The 21,105-nt window shown below is 44.4% G+C and overlaps 1 protein-coding gene and 1 long non-coding RNA gene across 8 annotated transcripts in view; one reads left to right on the forward strand and one right to left on the reverse strand.

Annotated features, from left to right (window-relative positions):
* tenm3 (teneurin transmembrane protein 3) overlaps positions 1-21,105 on the forward strand; it is a 690,209-nt gene that overhangs the window by 485,807 nt on the left and 183,297 nt on the right. The gene's annotated exons all lie outside the window — the stretch shown is intronic.
* On the reverse strand, positions 2,990-4,981 carry LOC307023275. The gene is made up of 3 exons (XR_013803644.1): positions 4,214-4,981; positions 3,609-3,629; positions 2,990-3,246 (listed from the first exon to the last, which is right to left on the reverse strand). It is a non-coding gene; the product is annotated as an uncharacterized lncRNA (long non-coding RNA).

Here is a 21,105-nt window from a genome sequence, read left to right on the forward strand (position 1 = left end):
TAAGTATTACTTGTTGCTGTAACGCAGTAATGTAATGCATTACTTAAGACATTTGGGTAATGTAGATTAGATTACTTTATTGTCATTACAAAAATGCAAGCACAGTGTAACAACATTAAGGAGGGTCTAACCAGAGTGCAAAACAGTCAGTTATACACAATTATCAGAAGTATGTACAAAATAGTAAAGGTAAATAGATGGGAAATGTATAAATAAGAATAAATACACAGATAATAATAAATACAGTGAATAGAGAATTGCGCTTCAGCACAGCACACAACAACAACTAGGCATTATGGGACAGCGTGGGGTTCATTGTCAGCAGTCTGACTGCTGAATGGAAGAAGCTGTGCGTAGTCCTGTTTGTTCTACCCGGGAGGCTGCGGTAGCGTGTCCCAGAGCGGGTGCGTCGTAGGGGGATAAACAGTGTATGGTTGGGGTGGGAAGAGTCTCTGATGATGTTTCTTGCCCTTCGCAGGCACCGCTTTTCATAAACTGAGGCTATGGAGGGGAGTGGCATCTTGATGATGCATTGTGCGATCTTCACCACCCTCTGCAGTGATTTCTTGTCCTTGACCGTGCAGTTACCGTACCATACTGATATGCAGGTGGAGAAGATGCTCTCGATGGTGCAACGTTATAAGTTCATTAGCACCTGGGAGGATAGGCGGAGTTTTGCCAGTTTCCTCAGGAAGAAGATGCGCTTGTGAGCCTTCTTGACTAGGGCTGAGGTGTTGGTGGTCCAGGAGAGGTCCTCCGTAATGTGGACTCCCAGGAACTTGAAGCTGGTGACCCGCTCAACCTCTTCTCCACTAAGATGGACTGGGGAGTGCGTGCTGTCTTTGTTCCTTCTGAAGTCCACAATGACCTCTTTCGTCTTCTTGGTGTTGAGAGCCAGGTTGTTGTTAGCGCACCACTCTGCCAGATGCTCAACCTCTTCCCTGTATGCCGTCTCGTCATTGTTGCTGACAAGCCTGACCACTGTAGTGTTGTCTGCAAACTTAACGATGGCGTTTGAGCCATGTACAGGTTTGCAGTCATGTGTGAAGAGGGAATATACACTCTACAAACATATGCCTTGGCTCAACAAAGAAAATCAACGCAACAGTTTGTATCGATGTTTATTGAGTTAAGACAACTTCTAATGAGATTAGATAATTAGATTAGATAGATAATGTCTTAAAGCTACAAAGTTATTTGAGTTAGGGGAGAAGGCTTTTCCTCTACAATCAGAGGAGTTTTTAATTACCACTTACTTAATAATTGGTAGCGTAAACATAAGTTTTGAAGTTGATTACTCAAAAGATTAAGTTTTACCTCGTGATTTAAAAGACATTTCAAGTTGTATGTACTTAATTACCCTTATTCGGGATACAAGTTTTTAGGTGATTACTCCGAAGATCAAGTTGCTCCAACTTGTTTTACCACATGATTTAAAAGGAATTTTAAGTTGTATGTACTTAATTACCATCATTGGGAACACACGTTTCTAAGTTGACAACCATTTATAAATGAAGTTGCTCCAAATATATTGTATTCAATCGTTTTTTTTCTTAGCTTTTTCATGTTTTTGCCTTTAAAGAAAGAAATTAATTGATTCCACAACAAAAATATTCAGCAATTCACTTTTTATTTTGAACTGCAGTTGTTTATTTCAACAGATGATGTTTCAATCAGGAGAGAATTCATTTAGTTTGAACATTTATTGACACATGCCATATGATAAGGTGCATGAACACCTGAAATCACAGCTGACTGCAGGAGAGAGGAGAACCATTTTATAGTTTGGCTGCAGCACGTTGATTGGCTGCTGGAGAATGAGGTGAAATGTAATAGGTTAAAGAGAACGCCTGTGATGAGCTGATTATATGCAGCTGCGGAGTGAATGTATATACACCCAGTCTTCCTGAAAGAACTTGCGCTCAGCTTCATTTAAATCTTGAAAAAAGATAAATAACAGAACATTTTAATTGCCCCACAAATAATAAATAAACACATTAGCCATATTACCATGGGAAATGGGGACACAGTAAATAAATGCTGCCATCACATCGAAGTTAGAGGCCTTTGCATATTTAAAACCAGTGCCAAATATGTCAAATCTGTAAAGTTTTTGTAAAACTACAGTAACAAACTCTCAATGGCCACCAATCTGCAGATCACACACATCAATTTTACAAAAGATGTAACAAAGATGTTTACACTGTCGACAGTCATTATTTCAAACAGTATGAACACATTTAACGCAGAATGCTTGCTCATTCATTTGTTTCCCTCGACCACGATGGCTGCCATCGTCTGGTCAGATCCTGGGGTGGACCGGTCACTGATGAAGGCGATATTCATGTCCTTTTGAAGCACATTAAATAATAGGTTAGCGCACAAGAGATAATGAATTCGGTAACTGCATACTTTTGAAACTGTCACTCTTTATTACTAGCTGCTAAAGCAACGCTTATTGTTTTCACCTATTGAGTCTGCATGTGTGTGTCACCATGGCAATGTGGTCCTGAAGACACACAGAGGTGGTTTTGAGTACTTTGCCTAGTGTTTAAATGCATGTGGACAGATTTTGTCAATCACAACCTTGCAAGTTTTAGCGTACCTTCTCATCTTTTTTGCAGGTTCCATACAATATTTGAACTGGTTAAGTGAAGAGCAGAAGCCACTTTTCAAATGTTAGACAATCCTTTTCCCATGCCATTGCTGTCAACACCTATCCATGCTGAACGTTGCTAAGATATTATTGATTGGGGTGTGGCCAAAAGTGCAATATGCTTCAAAATGTAACTGACAGAGAGCAGTGCTTTTGTCCTGTGTTTTTACACTGTGCCCATGGATTTTATTTTATTTCAAGATTTTGAATTACATCGCTAAACTCCTTGAAAAGGTCCTCTTCTTTTTCTCCAAGGTACACAACAAGGCAGCGGATGGCTATAGTTCAATCAGGAGAGACGTGATGTATGAAATACATGTTTATTATCGGGACCCATGACATGCGGGAATAGTGATTGACGTATTACAACAAGTAACTGTAATGATGTTTTGGCGATTAGGCCCCAGGTTTGCAGGATGATCATTCAGGAGGGAAAGAACCGCTCTGATGAACCCCCCGGGGTCTAGACACTGGTGGTGGTGATAGTATATCGTCCGATCTGAAGGGAGAAGGTTTCAGCTTGGCCCTGTATTAGGAGACAGGAGGCGAAGGGGTGGAGGAGGGTTGTGCATTGACACCTGAAATGACAACTGACGGGGAGGGGAGAGGAGGTTTAAAGGGGTTAGCAGGTGCGAGGATTGGCTAGCCGGGGCGTGATGCCCCTGATCACTTATTGAGATAACGTGTGGCACCCGATAATGTTGTCTTCCTGATTGAACTTGCGCTGAGCTACATTTCAATCGGGAGAGACGTGATGTATGAAATACATGTTTATTATCGGGACCCATGACATGCGGGAATAGTGATTGACATATTACAACAAGTAACTGTAATGATGTTTTGGCGATTAGGTCCTGGGTTTGCAGGATGATCATTCAGGAGGGAAAGAACCGCTCTGATGAACCCTCAAAAGAAGTGAAGTATGAAGTACTGAGCTGTGGGCAATTCTTACCTTGCGGCTGGCTGCGGAGATCTATGGATGAAATGAGAGATTAACATGGGGACGTGATAAGCGCCGGAATCGCTTCCGGGCTGCGGGGTTAGACATGCGCGGACCCACTGACCGCAACCTGCATTCGCAGGGTTAAACCTAACGCAGACCCATGTCCGCAACCTGCACTCGCAGGGATAAACATAACGCAGACCCATGTCCGCAACCTGCACTCGCAGGGTTAAACATAACACGGACCCACTGGCCGCAACCTGCACTCGCAGGGTTAAACCTAACACGACCCACTGGCCGCAACCTGCACTCGCAGGGTTAAACCTAACGCAGACCCGGAGGTCACAACCTGACGTGTAGGGTTAACATGAACACGGACCCGGAGGTCACAACCTGACGTGCGGGGTTAAACATGAACACGGACCCGGAGGTCACCTGACGTGCAGGGTTAAACATGAACACGGACCCGGAGGTCATGGCCTGACGTGCAGGGTTTAAACAGAACACAGACCCGGAGGTCGCGACCTGACATGCAGGGTTAAACATGAACACAGTGACACGTATACATGCTGACGTGCTATGAAACCACCACCACCAGTTATAGACATAATTACCATTTTTATTGTTGAGAGACCTTGGATAGCCAGCACGCGCTGATGTTCGGGCGAATGTGGGATATGAAGGCGGAGGAGGACCACCGTCCGAGTTGCAGGGATGAGGGAGAAATGCCTTGATTGGCAGCAGAGGTGGCTGCACCTATCTGAACGAAAGCCCTGATATGCTATTAGGACGCCACGACCAGTTATATGCATATTTACCATAGGTAAACTGAAGACATCTTGGATTGGCAGAACGAGCTGATGTCCGGCGAAGGGGGAGATGTAGACAAGTAATGCACGAGAGCTGTTAGCTGGAGTACAGTGATGCATGAATATCATAACCTGGATTGACCCAAGCCAAGTGAGTATAAACCCGAGAATATGAATGAATTGCAGATGCACGCAGAAAACCCATACGCTTAGTAAATACTGAGACGTGACCCGTGATATAGTCTAGCTTAATTAGCAGTTAAGTGCGCCAGGATGAGTCATAGATGCTGATAAGCTGATTGAGTGATTAAGACCATCTTCTATCATCTGAGAAGAGGATGATGGAGGGACGCTAGTGTTAGATCCAGCGAGTGTGATTATAAATGTGTAAGCAGGAGTGGAAATCTGAGCGTGCCGCTATGCGGATGATCTCATGCAGATATTCCCCCCAAAACGGAGGATGTGCAGTGCACGTCCTTAAGAGTCGGGGAAAACGCGGTCGTTGTGAGGCCGGCGGATGCCACCTCCAGGAAACGGGAGATGATGGCGTGCCGAAGATTATCCACATGCAAAGTACGGTTGCCCGTTGAGGAAGAGCAACTGTCGTTGAAGATGTTTGCTGTATGCGCCTTGACGTTTATGTGGATGCGCGCAGTTTGGTTAGAGAAACATTAATACCATGAGCTTGATGTGATGCCTAGGCACTCCGGGTGTGTGACTGGCCTATAGTTCCTCATGAATAGGAACGCTGTGCTCCTCAGGAGTCTCTTCTTCTTCGTCTCTCTTTCCCAGTTGAGCGGAGTTAGGTTAGTAATGTTGTATTTGAACTAGGGCTGTCAGTTGATTAAAATATTTCATCGCGATTAATCGCATGATTGTCCATAGTTAATCGCAAATGAATGGCACATTTTTTATCTGTTCTAAATGTACCTTAGAAGAATATTTTTCAAGTTTTTAATACTCTTATCAACATATGAGTGGACAAATATGCTTTATGTTAATGTTTATTATCATTTGAACAATGACAAATATTCTCATGAATATTAAACACGACAACCTCTGAACATTACAAATATTTGCCTCAATTCAACCACTCTAACATGCAAGTGTGTGTGTGTGTGTGTGTGTGTGTGTGTGTGTGTGTGTGTGTGTGTGTGTGTGTGTGTGTGTGTGTGTGTGTGTGTGTGTGTGTGTGTGTGTGTGTGTGTGTGTGTGTGTGTGTGTGTGTGTGTGTGTGTGTGTGTGTGTGTGTGTGTGTGTGTGTGTGTATGCTCGAACGGGATCTGCCTGGACACTGCAATCATGTTGCGCGCTGAACGAATTATGGGAACTTTAAAGCGCGTCGATAATATCTGCTTTGAAGAGCCAGCCTTGGCCTGCACACTATGAGATTACGTTGTCTCCGTGCATAGAGGGTGAATATTGACCTTGTCATCGAGATTGCCCTGACTATACCAGTCATGCTAGTAGCCTACGCTAAAGTGAATAGAGTTGTAACGAGCAGTACGCTTGAACAAAGTGACTAGAATGCGACCGCACCTTGAATATTATACAAGTCGGGCAGCACTAAGAATCTGTTATTGTGTAGGAAACGGTTTAATGCCGCAATGATAGTGACAGTAGTCAAGATGACTGATTAGCTCGGTTGCTAGTAACATCACCTGTAGGATGCCAGATAACCTTAATGACGGTGTTGTGATGCCGACGGCATAAATCCATACTGAAACATGTCGCTAAGAGATGGGAAATAATTATCGGCTGCTTATGTGACAGTCGGACAGTGAGTGCTTAACGGCGACCGCTGGCGTGTGAGTTTAGCAATGGAATAACTCCGATTAATGCCGCTGGATCACATGATACCCGATGCGTCACGGCGTTCTAGAAATATAGTTTGAAGAAGTAGTTCTGATAAATCCAGTGTTTGCCAGCGGTATTGGGAGAGAAACGGCAATGTAAACGTTACGTCATGAGGCGATATTCACCTTGAACCTAATTCACCTCTGTAATGTGTAAGGATTTAGTGGATCAGAGACTGTGAACGGATTTGGACAGTGCTGCCGAGGAGATGTTGTCGCAGATCCAGCCGTTGGTGAACCGAGAAACTGAATATTTCTCAGTGGAGAAGAAAAGAAAAAGAAACGATCATTCAGTCAATAATCATTAAATTAATATTGGGAGTCAATTCCTAATTTATTTAGTATCTGGTCGTGTCATAACAGGATAATGTGCAGCGACTTGGTCATTGAGGAAAAGAAGCCCTACGAAACACCATTAATTCAGGTAACACTGTGTTGAAGCTTGAAACTACGTTAGTTACTGAGCATTGTAATGGGTAGCAATACCCGGCTGCATTAGTAATGCATTACATTCTTCGTACGCAAAGTAATACGTTACTGAAACTCCATACTGTAACACGTTACACCCAACGCTGGCTGAAACTCACCTTAACCCTGAGCTAAAGGTAGCAATGCATAGTGTTGAACTTCCTGTCGGCTCCCAGACCGTAGTCGAGGAACGGGGGGGATGACTCTGTGTCATCTCCCAGGGCAGAAGCAACGCGCTTCGGGTTTAATAACCCATTTAATCGGAAAGACTGGAGAGAGGCGAGCTCTTCTTGGGAGGTCGTTGCATTTATTTAGCTCTTCTGTTCGCAAGATTGATTCGCAAGATCACAGGCCTTCCCTTCTGCTGCCTCGTTTACTTCTAGAAAACATGTATCCCGCTCGCTCGCTCTGCACGCGCCACACCCCTCTCTTAAAGCGGTAGCGATCTCACTCTGCATGACCCGAATTTCATAACAATATAACGAAACATCTCATGAATTTGTTGAAACTGCCTCTTGCCAGCGCTACCCTGACGCCTGTTTTAGAGGTGAGGCGCAGGAGGAAGTAGCTTCAAGGGGATGTAGTTTAAGCCCTGCCTTCCTGCGGGAGGGGTTGGGGTTGAAGCCAGCAATGGGTAAAGCTTTGCATGCGATGAGGGCCCATTCCGTGTGAAGCCGGAAGCGCCAAATTTAAGCGGCCCTGATGCCATTGATGCCCTCTCGAGAGACTGAAGGCGTGCGTCAATTGTTCCCGTGAAGTAGGCCATTTCCATTAAGCCGGAGGAACTTCCGTGGAGCCCGATTTCCTTGTCTTTCCTCCCGCATCCGGGTTTGCGGGCCGGCCGGCTGGAACCGCTAGTCGACTGGGGAACGCCGCCTGCAGCTTAATCCGCAAGACTGCGGAGCTGATGAATAATGCCTGGAGCTGGGACGAAACCCTGCTGCTGCTTGTGCGTTGACACCTGAAATGACAACTGACGGGGAAGGGAGAGCAGATTTAAAGGGGTTAGCAGGTGCGATGATTGGCTAGCCGGGGCGAGATGCCCCTGATCACTTATTGAGATAACGTGTGGCACCCGATAATGTTGTCTTCCTGATTGAACTTGCGCTGAGCTACATTTCTCTGCGTACTTCAATTGTATTGTGCTATTTTTGAAAAAGGAAAAAAAGAGAAAATTACCTAGATTAATATATTCTGAATGGGTGACTGCCAACAACTTGCATTTCAATGACAATTCTAAATAACGATCCTACCTCAAGAAGCATGTCCTTGATCTGCTTCACCAAGATTCATTTTTAATAAAAAGCGATATCACAATAGTAACCAAAGTATTTTTACACTCACAGTAGCCTCTACTACTTTGTATCCTCTCACAGAACTATCACAGTTCAAAGGCTGCTAATTTTGGTCAAACTGCAATTTGCCTATACAGTGCAACTACAAGGCTATCTACTGTATTTGAATGACTAAAACACTCACCTTAAAATGTCCTTTGTATATTTCTATTTTTCTTAACTGTCGGAACTTGTCCAGGCATGTTAAGTGGGAGTGGACTTGAAATCCTTAACTCAAGGTGTAGATTAGAACAATGAAGTTATCAAGCGAATTGCATTACCTACTACTACTTGAATTTAGTTTGAAGTCAATTAACGCAGAAATCAGAGTTCAAATTACACACAATATTAAGTTGATGTAATTACCAACATTATTACGCCAACACAACTTATAAATTAATGTTTGCAACTTAAAATGTTTATCTAAATCAATTAACTCACATTTTTATACATGCATTTAATTAAGTGGAGGTGAAAGGTCGCCTGAATTCGTTTTTAGAGTGTAAGAGGGGACTTAAAGAGCATCTTGCAGGTTTTTATTTTTTCTACATTTATGCTTAAACTTGCTTGAAAATTACAATTAAAAAAGTGAATGGAGGATTTGATATGTTTTAAGAGACATAAGGGCAGGAATTCAGAGGGAAAGGAGCAATTTTGAGCTCTGCTCTTAAAAACGGCTTTTTTTTAAGGTCATACGTCAAACGCGTCATATTGCATCACACAGGGGACACATCTCCGCTCTCTGACCGCGGGTATAGTGGAGTTGCGTTGAGTAGAGCGGTTGTTTTTTAAGGAGCTGGTATTTTTCGATAGTTTTACATTGTATTTAACCATTTGTAATCATGGTTCAGTATTGTGTTTGTGCAGGTTGCACAAATACCAGCCTGTCAGGACATCGAGTCCAAAGTAAAAAGGACCGGAGCTAGCGTTCGTTCCTGGGTGCGTTGTGCATCCACCTCCCTGCAGCACATACTCTCCACAGCTTTATCAGGAAACCGTATTACTTCTGTATTACGTCTGTGTTGTTTGTGTGTGCGTGGTGGCTGTCACTCCTGGCTTCCGGCTCAACCTCCACTCACCTGCTGCAATCAGCTGTGCACCCTCCCCGACTACACACCTGCTTTCCATCAAGCCATTTACAACGACATATCAACGGAGGCTCCACAACTTTTCTCCGCCAGATCGTCAAGTATCAGCCGTATCTCACGTGTCTCCTCCGGTACACAGCACCGTAGTGTGGAGTTGCATTAGGTAACGCGAGATACGGCTGATACTTGCGCATTAGTTTCTGTTATGGATCAGTATCAACAGTCCTGCCAGTAACGTTACTATATTATCAATGCTGCTTTAGTTATAGCCTGATATATGATAGCTAACTTTACAATGTTGTGATGTGACGTTAGCTAACATTCTGTAGCTAACGCCGGTCACTCACCAAGATAGCTGCCCATTTCTCCACTGGTTCTCCTCACACCACAGCTCAGTTTCTCTCCGATGGCCGTTATTTCTTCTAATCCTTGGCTGCTCCTGGTCTCTTGGACGCCTAGCAGGCTCATAATTATAAGGTTGTGGTCCGTCATATGCATTCGAATATTCATGTTCAACTTCTTCTGTGTCGAAACTAGCATTGGGATCCATGTTTATTCATACGTTACACCGGCCGCTCTCCCCCTTGTGTCCCCCGTGTTACGTCACACGCGGGAGGTCACGTGCCGAGGCTTTTTTATGCGGAAGTGAACATTTCTTACAAAAACGACTCCAGATGTCACTGTAGTGTATATTTCTGTATATCTTTTTGAAAATCTAGTGTATTCATCATTTTCCTACACATTTATTCACAGGTGTCTTTAACCTGGAAGTTGCTCTTTAACACACAGCCCTGTGGGAGACCAGTGCTAAGGATGTGATTAGAGGATGTGAGCTTGTCTATTCTAACATGCTGGGGTCTGTTTGTGAGAAATTCCAGTGTCTAGTTGCAGACGGAGGGGTCGATGCCAAGGTCACTGAGCTTGGTAATCAGTTTGGAAGGAATGATGGTGTTAAATGCCAAGCTAAAGTCAATGAACAGGAATCGTATGTACTGTATGTGTTGCTCTGATCCAGATGGTAGAGGGCAGGGTGTAGTGCTGTGGAGATGGTGTCATCCGTACTCCTGTTCAGACGATAGGCAAACTGGTAGGGGTCAAGTGTGGGTGGGAGGCATGATTTAAGCCGAGACAGGACCAGCCTCTCGAAACACTTCATGATGGTCGATGTAAGTGCCATGGGTCGATAGTCGTTAAGGCTTGTTGGAGAGGCGTGCTTGGGAACAGGCACAATGGAGTTGTATTTGAAGCATGTGGGGACTTTTGCTTGGGCCAAGGACAGGTTAAAGATGTCAGTCAGGACCCTGGTCAGCTGCTCAGCACAAGAGCTGACTACACGTCCGGGAATGCCATCGGGGCCAGCGGCCTTACGTGTGTTTGTCCTGCCCAGTTCAGCATGCACATCTGTGATGGAGAGTGTGAGGGGCAGATGGTCTGCAGGGAGAGTGGCCCAAGTGACTACCTCATGATTGACCCTGTCAAAACGAGCATAAAAATAATTAAGCTCATCTGGAAGAGAGGGGTCAGTGGACGGGGGGGGGGCCCGGGTTAAAGTTCTCCTCAATCTTTAGCTTGTGGCAGTGCTTCGCCCTTTTGATGCCCCGTTTCAGCTCAGCCCTGGCTAGATGGTAGTCCTGCGCGTCGCCTAACCTGAAAGCGGTGTCACGTGCCTTCAGCAGTTGGCGGACCTACCCATCCATCCATGGCTTCTGATTAAGGAATATTTTGATCTGTTTGGTGGTGGTGGCATTACTGATGTAGGTGTTGATGCAATCCAAAACAGAAGAGGTGTATGCGTAAATGTCTACTTGGGAATCCATAGTGGCAGTTACAGCGAAGTTGTTCCAGTTGGTGATGTGAAGCTGATGCTGTAAATTGGACTCTGCTCCCTCAGGCCAGACTTTCACTGTCTTGACCGAGGGCTTGACTCGTCTGATAAATATTTATACAGTATATAATACCCGTTACAATTCTCAGTAACGCAGTTACATCACATTTTAACCCGAAATTAAATGGTGTTTTTTAAGAATTCACTAACATCGCGAGACATTCCGACATCAGAGACAAATTGTGCGGATAGATTCATAAGCCTGGTGTGTTTAACCTTCAGGCTCATCAAGCTCCCGACGCGATTCAGCCTAAAGAAAAACATGTTTTCCAAAAGACCTACGCATCTCTTGAATGACAATATGCCTGCACGGCACCTCTAAGGTGCGCAATACATTATTGCGCAATCTATGCCTGTGAGCACCGAGATGATGTGTGTGTGCGTGTGTGTGTGTGTGTGTGTGTGTGTGTGTGTGTGTGTGTGTGTGTGTGTGTGTGCGTGCGTGCGTGCGTGCGTGCGTGCGTGCGTGCGTGCGTGCGTGCGTGCGTGCGTGCGTGCGTGCGTGTGTGCGTGCGTGCGTGTGCGCGAGAGCGAGAGAGCGCGTGCGTGTGTGTGTGTGTGCACGCACCCGTTAATTTTAAAGACCCCCAGAGCTCAGTTTATAACTCTAACCCTGACCAAGCCGTGACCAAACCAAAGTTGTCAGTAACCTTAAGGGCCTAACCAGTTGTTACGCTATACCACATTACCCTTCACTGGATGTATAATGAGCTGCACTAAACTACATTTTAGCATTTCAAATACTTAGCCATTATTTGGCGATTATTTTGGTAAAGTTACTAAAAAGTTGGCTAATATAAAAGTAGTGTAAGTCATTACATTTCAGAGACAGTAATATTGTAATGTAACTTATTACTTAAAAAAGACAGTAATAAGTAATATGTTGTGGTGACCACGTATTGATACACTGGTTCATAATTCACACATGGAACTACAATTGGGGTTTTGTTTCCACACGGACCTGTTGTGTGTTCCTTATATATATTGTGTGCCCTCCTGGCTCTTCCTCTTGTCGTCCCGGGCTGCGACCCGACAACATGTCCTTTGCAGCTCTCTATTAAAGACAACTTTGCACCTTCGATGCACCGCCTCTGACTCCCTATCTCTCTATCGGCACTACATTGGTGACCCTGACATATAAGTCTCGCAGAAGTTTCCGAGACGGACCCGAACACGGCAAAGGAAACTCAGGTTTCTTTCTCGAAATGCCGGGGATTTTTGGAATCGTCCGTTGCTGCCACCGGCACGCGGACTGAGGCTCGGTGCACGCCTCGCAGAATGGCTGGGGACGTTGCTCGCCATTCCCGCATCGGTCTTCCAACCAACAGGGAGAAGATGCACGACCCGCTGGGTAGGGATGAACCCGATTGCTACCTCCTGGGGCTGTTTTCTTCTGCTCGTGCGGCTGCACGTCCAGGCTGCGCTAGCCTTCGACGACTAGCAGCTAACCTCGTTAGCTAACGGCTACGGCCAGCGGCTACCGACGGCTGCCAGCTAGCGGCTAACGGCTAGCTGCTAACGGCTATCGACCTTTTGAGTTTTTTTTATTTTTTCCCTGGTGCCTGAGAGGAGGTTCGACCATGTCTGGTCGGCCTCGTGTGGATCCTCTCACGATTTCACCTACCTTTTTTGGACCGTGGACAGTACGGCCCTTTTTGAGCTTTTTCTGGTGCCTGAGAGGAGGTTCGACCATGTCTGGTCGGCCTCGTGTGGACCCTCTCGCCGTTTCATCACCTCGACGGCGGCTTCTAACGCCACCCGCGCTCTCATCGGCGCCTGGGTGGCACGCTTCTGGACCCCGTCTCGCCTCGGCGGTTTCGGACGTCGCCCATGCCTTTATTGGCCCGTGGGTGGCGCGCTCCGGGACCCTGCCTGGCCTCTTCCTTCGCCTCGGCGGTTTCGGACGTCGCCCATGCCTTCATTGGCCCGTGGGTGGCGCGCTCCGGGACCCTGCCTGGCCTCTCCTCTTACCGCGGCTCACGGTTGGCCTCGATGGCAGCTTCGGACGGCGCTCCGTCTGGCTTCTCCCCTGTCCACGGCTCCTTCCTCCCGGGATGACTGCTCCTGCCTTCCTGGGATTCCGCTCCGTCCTTCCGGAGGTTTCATGCCCGCCGCCGCCGTGCCTTCGCCTGCGGCCGGGCAGCGCTTTTTCCTGCTGGGTTCGCCACGACACCTACTGCAGCCACCTTACAACGGCCCGTTCCGGCCCGCCCCCGGTGGGGGTGCCCTCGCCCTCGTTAGGGTCCCTACCCTCTCATGCGGCCTCCTTTCGTCGGCCCGTTCCATGGCCCGGTCCTCAATTGCGACCCCGCCCTCCTCGGCCCCTGTGGTGCTTCCTCCACGGACGCGAGGATTTATTTTGCCATATTTGAATTCTGGGGGGGCTTGTGTGGTGACCACGTATTGATACACTGGTTCATAATTCACACATGGAACTACAATTGGGGTTTTGTTTCCACACGGACCTGTTGTGTGTTCCTTATATATATTGTGTGCCCTCCTGGCTCTTCCTCTTGTCGTCCCGGGCTGCGACCCGACAACATGTCCTTTGCAGCTCTCTATTAAAGACAACTTTGCACCTTCGATGCACCGCCTCTGACTCCCTATCTCTCGGCACTACAATGTACTGTATTACATTTTGGAAGTCAGTGCGGTGAGGTTCATGGTTGGTGAGGCACTGACTCTTTCAGAGTCAGATTTACAAATATTATATTTTGACCTTAATCAAAATATTCGGTTGTTTCAAAAGCTTTTTTAGTCTGATGCTTCGATTCATTTTAAACAGACCGTTCAACAAAAGGATACCCGAAATCCAAATATTGGATTGTTCGTTCTTAGTAAGATCCCATTTTCATTACAATTGTGGTCTTACCTTGACTTGAAGATTAAGTCCATGCTCTCCTTCTGGACAACAATCTCTATTAGTTTTTTGTAAAAGTCCTCCTTATCTTCCTGTAATTTCAAAAGTCTAGTTTGTTGTTTGTGTCTATCCGTCTCTGCGTAGAATAACAGTAGCAACAAGAACCTGTGCTCACGTGCACCCCCTTCAGTGCGGCAGAGGTTATGGCTGCCTCTCCTTCTGCTTTTTTCATTGCCGTTATATGATGAGACCAGCGAGCCTAAATATCATATATACGTTAAATAAGTTATTTAGAGACTATGGATGGCGAGGATAAATGTAATAAAGGGATCTACAAACATTACATTGGTGACCTACAGTGAGATGGTAACAGGCATGCGCTTAGTGGCCGCTTTCCAGCCAGTTTCTGTGGGGTGACACATTCTGAGGTGAGGCAGAGCTCATCTGTGCCTCACCTCACCCCACAGTAACTGGCTTGAGCGCGGGCACAAAATAAGTGCCCGCGCTAAATTAGTGCCCGTGCTCCAGCAAGTTACTGTGGGCTTACGAGAGGCAGAGCTCGTCCCTGCCTCACTTCTCATCGCTACCTGTAGTTGTAGCGGAGCTCGGCAAATTGGCTGATTTTGACTTTAAAAAGCGATTGGAATCATACATAAATCACACTTACAACACAGATCAGTGGAGACATTTTATTATTATTACTATTTAGTTTTTCTTTAGTTGTTTTTCCGTTACATTGGAGTATGACAGGTGAGGCTCTGCCTCCCCTGCCTCCCCTGACTGCACGTCGCTGTTGGAAGTAACTTGCCCAACACTGATTAGTAGTACAGCACTGCACTTTACCGTATCAGCATATCATGTGTATTCATATGTACTAATTAACTTGTAACTGTGAATGATTAATACATGGAGTAAAAATAACAATATTATCCTCTGAAATTAAGCAGAGTATAATTATGAAGCAGCATTCAATGAAAATTCAATACTTGAGTAAATGTACTCAGTTACTTTCCACCACTGGTGATAATCCAGACCTCGCTCTACATCTTCACTGGGAGAGATATTGATGTGTGAATCATCAGAAACAGAGCGGTATTCCAAATAAAAAGGTTTCAGAGAAGAATCTACACAGCATCAAACCCATGGAGATATTCCCCATCAGGCCCATTCACACTGGGACAGCTGGTGTTTATGTATGTATAGCTGATAGGAGACTTAGTTGATCATAAACCTCTAATAATGGCCCCTATTCAGCTCTCCCTCAGAAAGGAAGAGGACCAGGTGTTTCACATTAAAAGCCTCCCAGCGGCTCAACGGACACATCTAATCCGTTCCCTGTTATATTTGAAACCTGAAGCAGGGAAAACAAGCAAGTATAAATTAACAACATCGATAAAAATGCAAAAAATATAAAAAATAATGACTGGATTATAACAGTGTTTTATGTTTAAATGAGTAACTGCCGAAATGCAAATTATCCAGAAATGACTGAGTGAGCACACTGGGCAATTATTAGTATACTAACCTTATTCATGGTATTTTAAAACACATGCATGTATCCAATTCTAAGTATAACTATATTCATTGATCAAAAGAAATACATGTCTGTTTGGTTGTTCCTATTGGCTGAGACAATGCACTTGGTGACATCCCCAGAGAAGTACTTTAAGTCACTTAGTTTATATAAGGATATCATCAGCACTATTTCAGCAAAGATGCATTAAACCAATAGTACTGTCCAATAGTGAATGCATTGGGGAAATGTAATTGATTTCATTAATTATTTACTCAAATATGTCAACGTTTGTTTGTGACGTTTTATGAAATCATAAACTGGATGTGAGAGATGTATTCTGCATTTACCACTGGAGGAGCTGAGAACCATAGTTACTAACAGAAGCTGCTGTTAAAGCTTAATATTACACAAAGAGGTGTGTGTCTGTATCTGGATGTCTCCATGTTGCCTGACACCAGGAGAGTCTGAGCTGGGACGTTTATCACAAACACACACACACACACACACACACACACACACACACACACACACACACACACACACACACACACACACACACACACACATACCATGTATACATCACTTCAGGGGACATTAAATTGACTTACATGCATTTCCTGGAGACTTACCCTAACCTTCACCATAACCAACACACGCATGTGTTGGTTATGTTGGTTAGGCATGCCTAACCCTTACCCTTAACCTAACAAAGCCTTCACACTCAAATTAATGATTCCCCTCATGGGGACCTCCATTGTGTCCCCATAAGGGAGGCGAGTCCCCACACGTGACTGTGTAAACAGATTAAGGCAACCACAAGTATAGTAATGCTAGGCCACACACACACACACACACACACACACACACACACACACACACACACACACACACACACACACACACACACACACACACACATACCATGTATACATCACTTCAGGGGACATTAAATTGACTTACATGCATTTCCTGGAGACTTACCCTAACCTTCACCATAACCAACACACGCATGTGTTGGTTATGTTGGTTAGGCATGCCTAACCCTTACCCTTAACCTAACAAAGCCTTCACACTCAAATTAATGATTCCCCTCATGGGGACCTCCATTGTGTCCCCATAAGGGAGGCGAGTCCCCACACGTGACTGTGTAAACAGATTAAGGCAACCACAAGTATAGTAATGCTAGGCCACACACACACACACACACACACACACACACACACACACACACACACACACACACACACACACACACACACACACACACACATACACACACAGACACACACACACACACACACACACACACACACACACACACACACACACATGCACTCACACGCCTATAGAACTTTCAGTTGTTGGTCTATAAGTCAGGATGAGCCCTCTCTTCGTCCTGTCCCCCCCCTCACAGTGTATCACGGGGGGGGGGGGTCTCTGACATGTTGTGTTCTCACTGTGCCAGGCCTCCTCCTGTATTCTCTGCACCAATGCGTTGGTCTGGTGGATAAATACTGCATTCTCTTTGACTGATCCAAGGTGCATGATGAACAAAGTGTGAAATGATGTGGTGACAATGATCTCTGGAGGTTTAGCACCAGAGAAGCAGTCACATGGGTCTGGTGCTGCTGGATCCCTTTAGAACAGTGGTTCCCCTTGGGGGGGCGCCAGGCCTCAGATGATTTGAGGCCAAATATCATATTTAGACTTTTTTAACTTATAATTGTAACGCAATACATGATTGTCACTAAAAGCCTTGTCTCTACATTACAATAAAATATAAAAAATAATTGATCTATTAATTTGAATAAAAATTCTAGTTAGTAGCTATTAAAGGCATAAAAAGACAGACATTTATAATTCTTTCTTTAATAGAAATGTTTCTTCTGCCCGTAAAGTGTCCAAACCAAGCTTTTCTGGATAAGCGCATTTTTAAAACATAGTCATTGTCCATGCCGGTTTCAGTTGGATTATTTGTCAGTTGCTCCGATCAGATCGGTCTCCTCCATTTTGTAGATTATTTACGACTTTTGAATCCACATAAACACATCGCTAAAATCCGGCTTACTTTGAGCATGTGTTTTAAACAGTTTAATCCCTTTGTGAATTGTTTCCACTTGCGCCGTCCTTTAAGTTCTTCATACAGCGGGAATCCAAATGAATGAATCCTGAGTCCAACAACCATCAAAGTCACTCCAATAGTGCTCCTTAATTACGCTTTCATCCTCCTTTAACAAAATACTTCACATTCATCCAGTTTGTGACAGTAGTTGTAGCATTTTTGAGACTTTTAAACTGTAATTACTGCTGTTTCCCCCCCCCCCCCCCCTTGTGTGTGTGTGGGTGGGGGGGGCGCAACTTTGGGGGGGCTCTTGGGAAAAAAGGTTGGGAACCCCTGCTTTAGAAGACATGATTGTAATGCCAGTCCGTCTCTCATGAGGAGAATCTGTGTATTTATTTAGCAACCATCAGTGTGGGAACTCAGAAGACACATATTGTTAATTCCAAAATTAAATCCTCTACTGAATTATGACATAGCATTATGGATTAAGATACCTGGCAGAATATAAAGTCATATAAAGTTATTACCAGCAAAATTAAAATGATATATTGGGTCAATTATTAGAATCCAGCTATATACGTACTGTCTGTTTTTCTGAAATGGCCATTCTTCATAATAAGTACTTTTTATTTTTGGGACTTTAAGTATATCTTGATGCTAATACTTTTGTAATTTTACTCAAGTAACATAATGAATGCCAGACTTTTACTCTTTAACAGAGTATTTCTACATTGGGGTTACTGTTTCATAAATTAAGGATCTTAGCACTTCTTCCTCCTGTGTTTACCATACCATTTTACAGTCGACTATGTTTTAATCAAAAACGTATATAATCCTCAAAACAATAATTATGATCATGTTCAGTTTCCAGTCATAAGACAGAAGGGAGATATGTAAATCGAACACCACTGACAAGCTTTGATAAGCAATATTATTTCAATTATTTCTTATTAACATTTAGACCTAGAAAGGGTTCATGAATTATACAGTAACATCTACAATCCACAAAACAACTACCGAACAATGTCCCATCAGATCATTTCAAGTTAACCTTTAGTGTAGATAAGGGATGTTGTATAGATACATTATATTGGAAATACTGTTGATAGTCAGACTAACGACACTGGATCTGTTTTTCAATGAAAAGCCAGTTTCAACTCTGTAAAGTGTTTTAACCTGGCAGTGTCTTTAGTTTGAACACAAATGAACAAAGACGGTGTAATAGCTCGCCACTCCTAAACTCTCCCCGGGAGCCAAAAGACGCCAAAGCCCCCCCACCACCCGCCTCTCCATGCCTCTCAGACGCCAAAGCTATCAGCTGGGAGCGGAAAAGGAACAGAAAACAGACAAGTTTCTTTTCAGCGGGGGGAAGACGCCAAGGCTTATTGACAGCGTCTATACTGAAAGCAAAAGGGAGGTCAGACCGAGGCGGGGAGGGAAACACGGATAACACTTAGTGCTTTTTACTTTTGGACCAAGTAGGCAATTCTCCTTAACACCAGAACCAATCAATGAACCATTGAATGAGAGGGAGGAGGAACGGGGAAAGAGATAGAAATATATTTCTCCCCAACACCAGACCTAATCAATGAAGGCGATAGATGGATGGAAGGAAAAAAAGAAAGGGTCTTCTGTGACATGAGAAGAATCAATTCGATGTAGATAGTGGATAGAGTGGGCTCAAACTGCACAGAAGATATCTGAAAGAAAACTGAAAGACAAGAGACAACGAGAGGAGAGTCAATGATTGATCAGTCTAATGAACCTCAGTCTGGTGGCTGGTATTTAAGCCTCAAACACACACACACACATACATACACACACACACACACACACACACACACACACACACACACACACGGCTCACGTCTGAGGCTGATTGCAGAATGGAGTCACTTAAGCAAATCAAAATATTGTAGCCGACTCCATGCAAGTAGACATAGAGACAGGGCAGACAGAGAGGAGTGGAAGGAAGGGAGTGTGTGTGTGTGTGTGTGTGTGTGTGTGTGTGTGTGTGTGTGTGTGTGTGTGTGTGTGTGTGTGTGTGTGTGTGTGTGTGTGTGTGTGTGTGTGTGTGTGTGTGTGTGTGTGTGTGTGTGTGTGTGTGTGTGTGTGTGTGTGTGTGTGTGTGAAACAGCCATCTGACATAACCCAATACACCTCTAACCTCTGTCTACCACCTACGTGTTTACTCTGTTTCTCTATCTCTGTGTGTGTGTGTGTGTGTGTGTGTGTGTGTGTGTGTGTGTGTGTGTGTGTGTGTGTGTGTGTGTGTGTGTGTGTGTGTGTGTGTGTGTGTGTGTGTGTGTGTGTGTGTGTGTGTGTGTGTGTGTGTGTGTGTGTGTGTGTGTGTGTGTGTGTGTGTGTGTGTGTGTGTGTGTGTGTGTGTGTGTGTGTGTGTGTGTGTGTATGTGTGTGTGTGTGTGTGTGGTATCCACCATGTTTTTTTTTTTCATGGACACGGAAAGGTGAAGAAAACGTAGCCATGTGTTTCCCCATGGACCAGTGTAGCTATTACAAATATGTTGTGAGTTTATTTTTCAGTTCAAGTTCTTTATTTGGGATTCAGCCCTCATTGTTTTCAGTTTAGTCCTTTTGATTGTGCCTGTACTGCTGATCAGAGCAGGATAAGGGCGTGAAGAATTTCAACAGGTACTGTAGGTTTTATGATGAAGAAGGAGTTTATACTGTACAACACATCCCAGTAATTGTCTACTGTTTGAAACGTATATAATATGAGCAGGCCAATGCGACTTTATAAAAGACATATAATACCCCCCATAAGGAATTAATGACGCAGTGTCCTTACAGCAAAGTGTGTTTAACATTTGTAACAATGCTAACATCTGCTACAGCATGTCTAAAGTATAGGGAGTCAAAATAAACAGAACTGCTAAGCAATCAAATACAAATGGAGATAATGTTACTCTCATTAACCTCCCTCTTGCATTCCTGATGTATTTTCCAGATGCACCTTCTTTAATGTGTTAACGCTCTTTCATACATCATACCATATATAAATACCTAACTCCAGGGTTAGTTGGCTTTGCTTCCGCTGTGTGGATTAGTGGGTTATAACCACAGACTGGGCCCAAGGACGCCAATCCACACACATCTGCTGAATAGGCAAAGAGCCTAAGAGAGTGTACATATACACAGAGTCTCTCTACTGGAACCCTAACCGTCCACACACTGCATGTGTCAGTTAAAAATGCCATATCTGAGCCAGAATAAATAGATGGGAATAATTATGTATTTTTCACATGTTTTAAATGTTTTTTGTTCTTTATGCAATGAGGGAGAATGGATTAAACCAATCCCTACGTCAGATAGCCTGCACATATACAAAAAGGTTCCCTGTTCCCTGGCTCTGCATGGGAACTGGTTCACTGTGAGGAAACACACATCTGAGCGACAAGAGACAATACAGCCAGTAAAGACCATGCTGCTCACACAGTGAAAGCTCCTTGATATAGTGCTCTTTGAACATAAATACCTGACCTGAGATGGAAGCAGAGCTGAGAGTAATTGTACTTAGAATAATTGGGTTATTCACAAAGTGAATGCGATGGCTTCAAATGCAGCTTTCTATATCTTGACAGCTTTCTCCATTCATCAAAATGACCCA

This window comes from Notothenia rossii (genome assembly GCF_949606895.1).
Source record: "Notothenia rossii genome assembly, chromosome: 1".
NCBI lineage: Eukaryota > Metazoa > Chordata > Actinopteri > Perciformes > Nototheniidae > Notothenia > Notothenia rossii.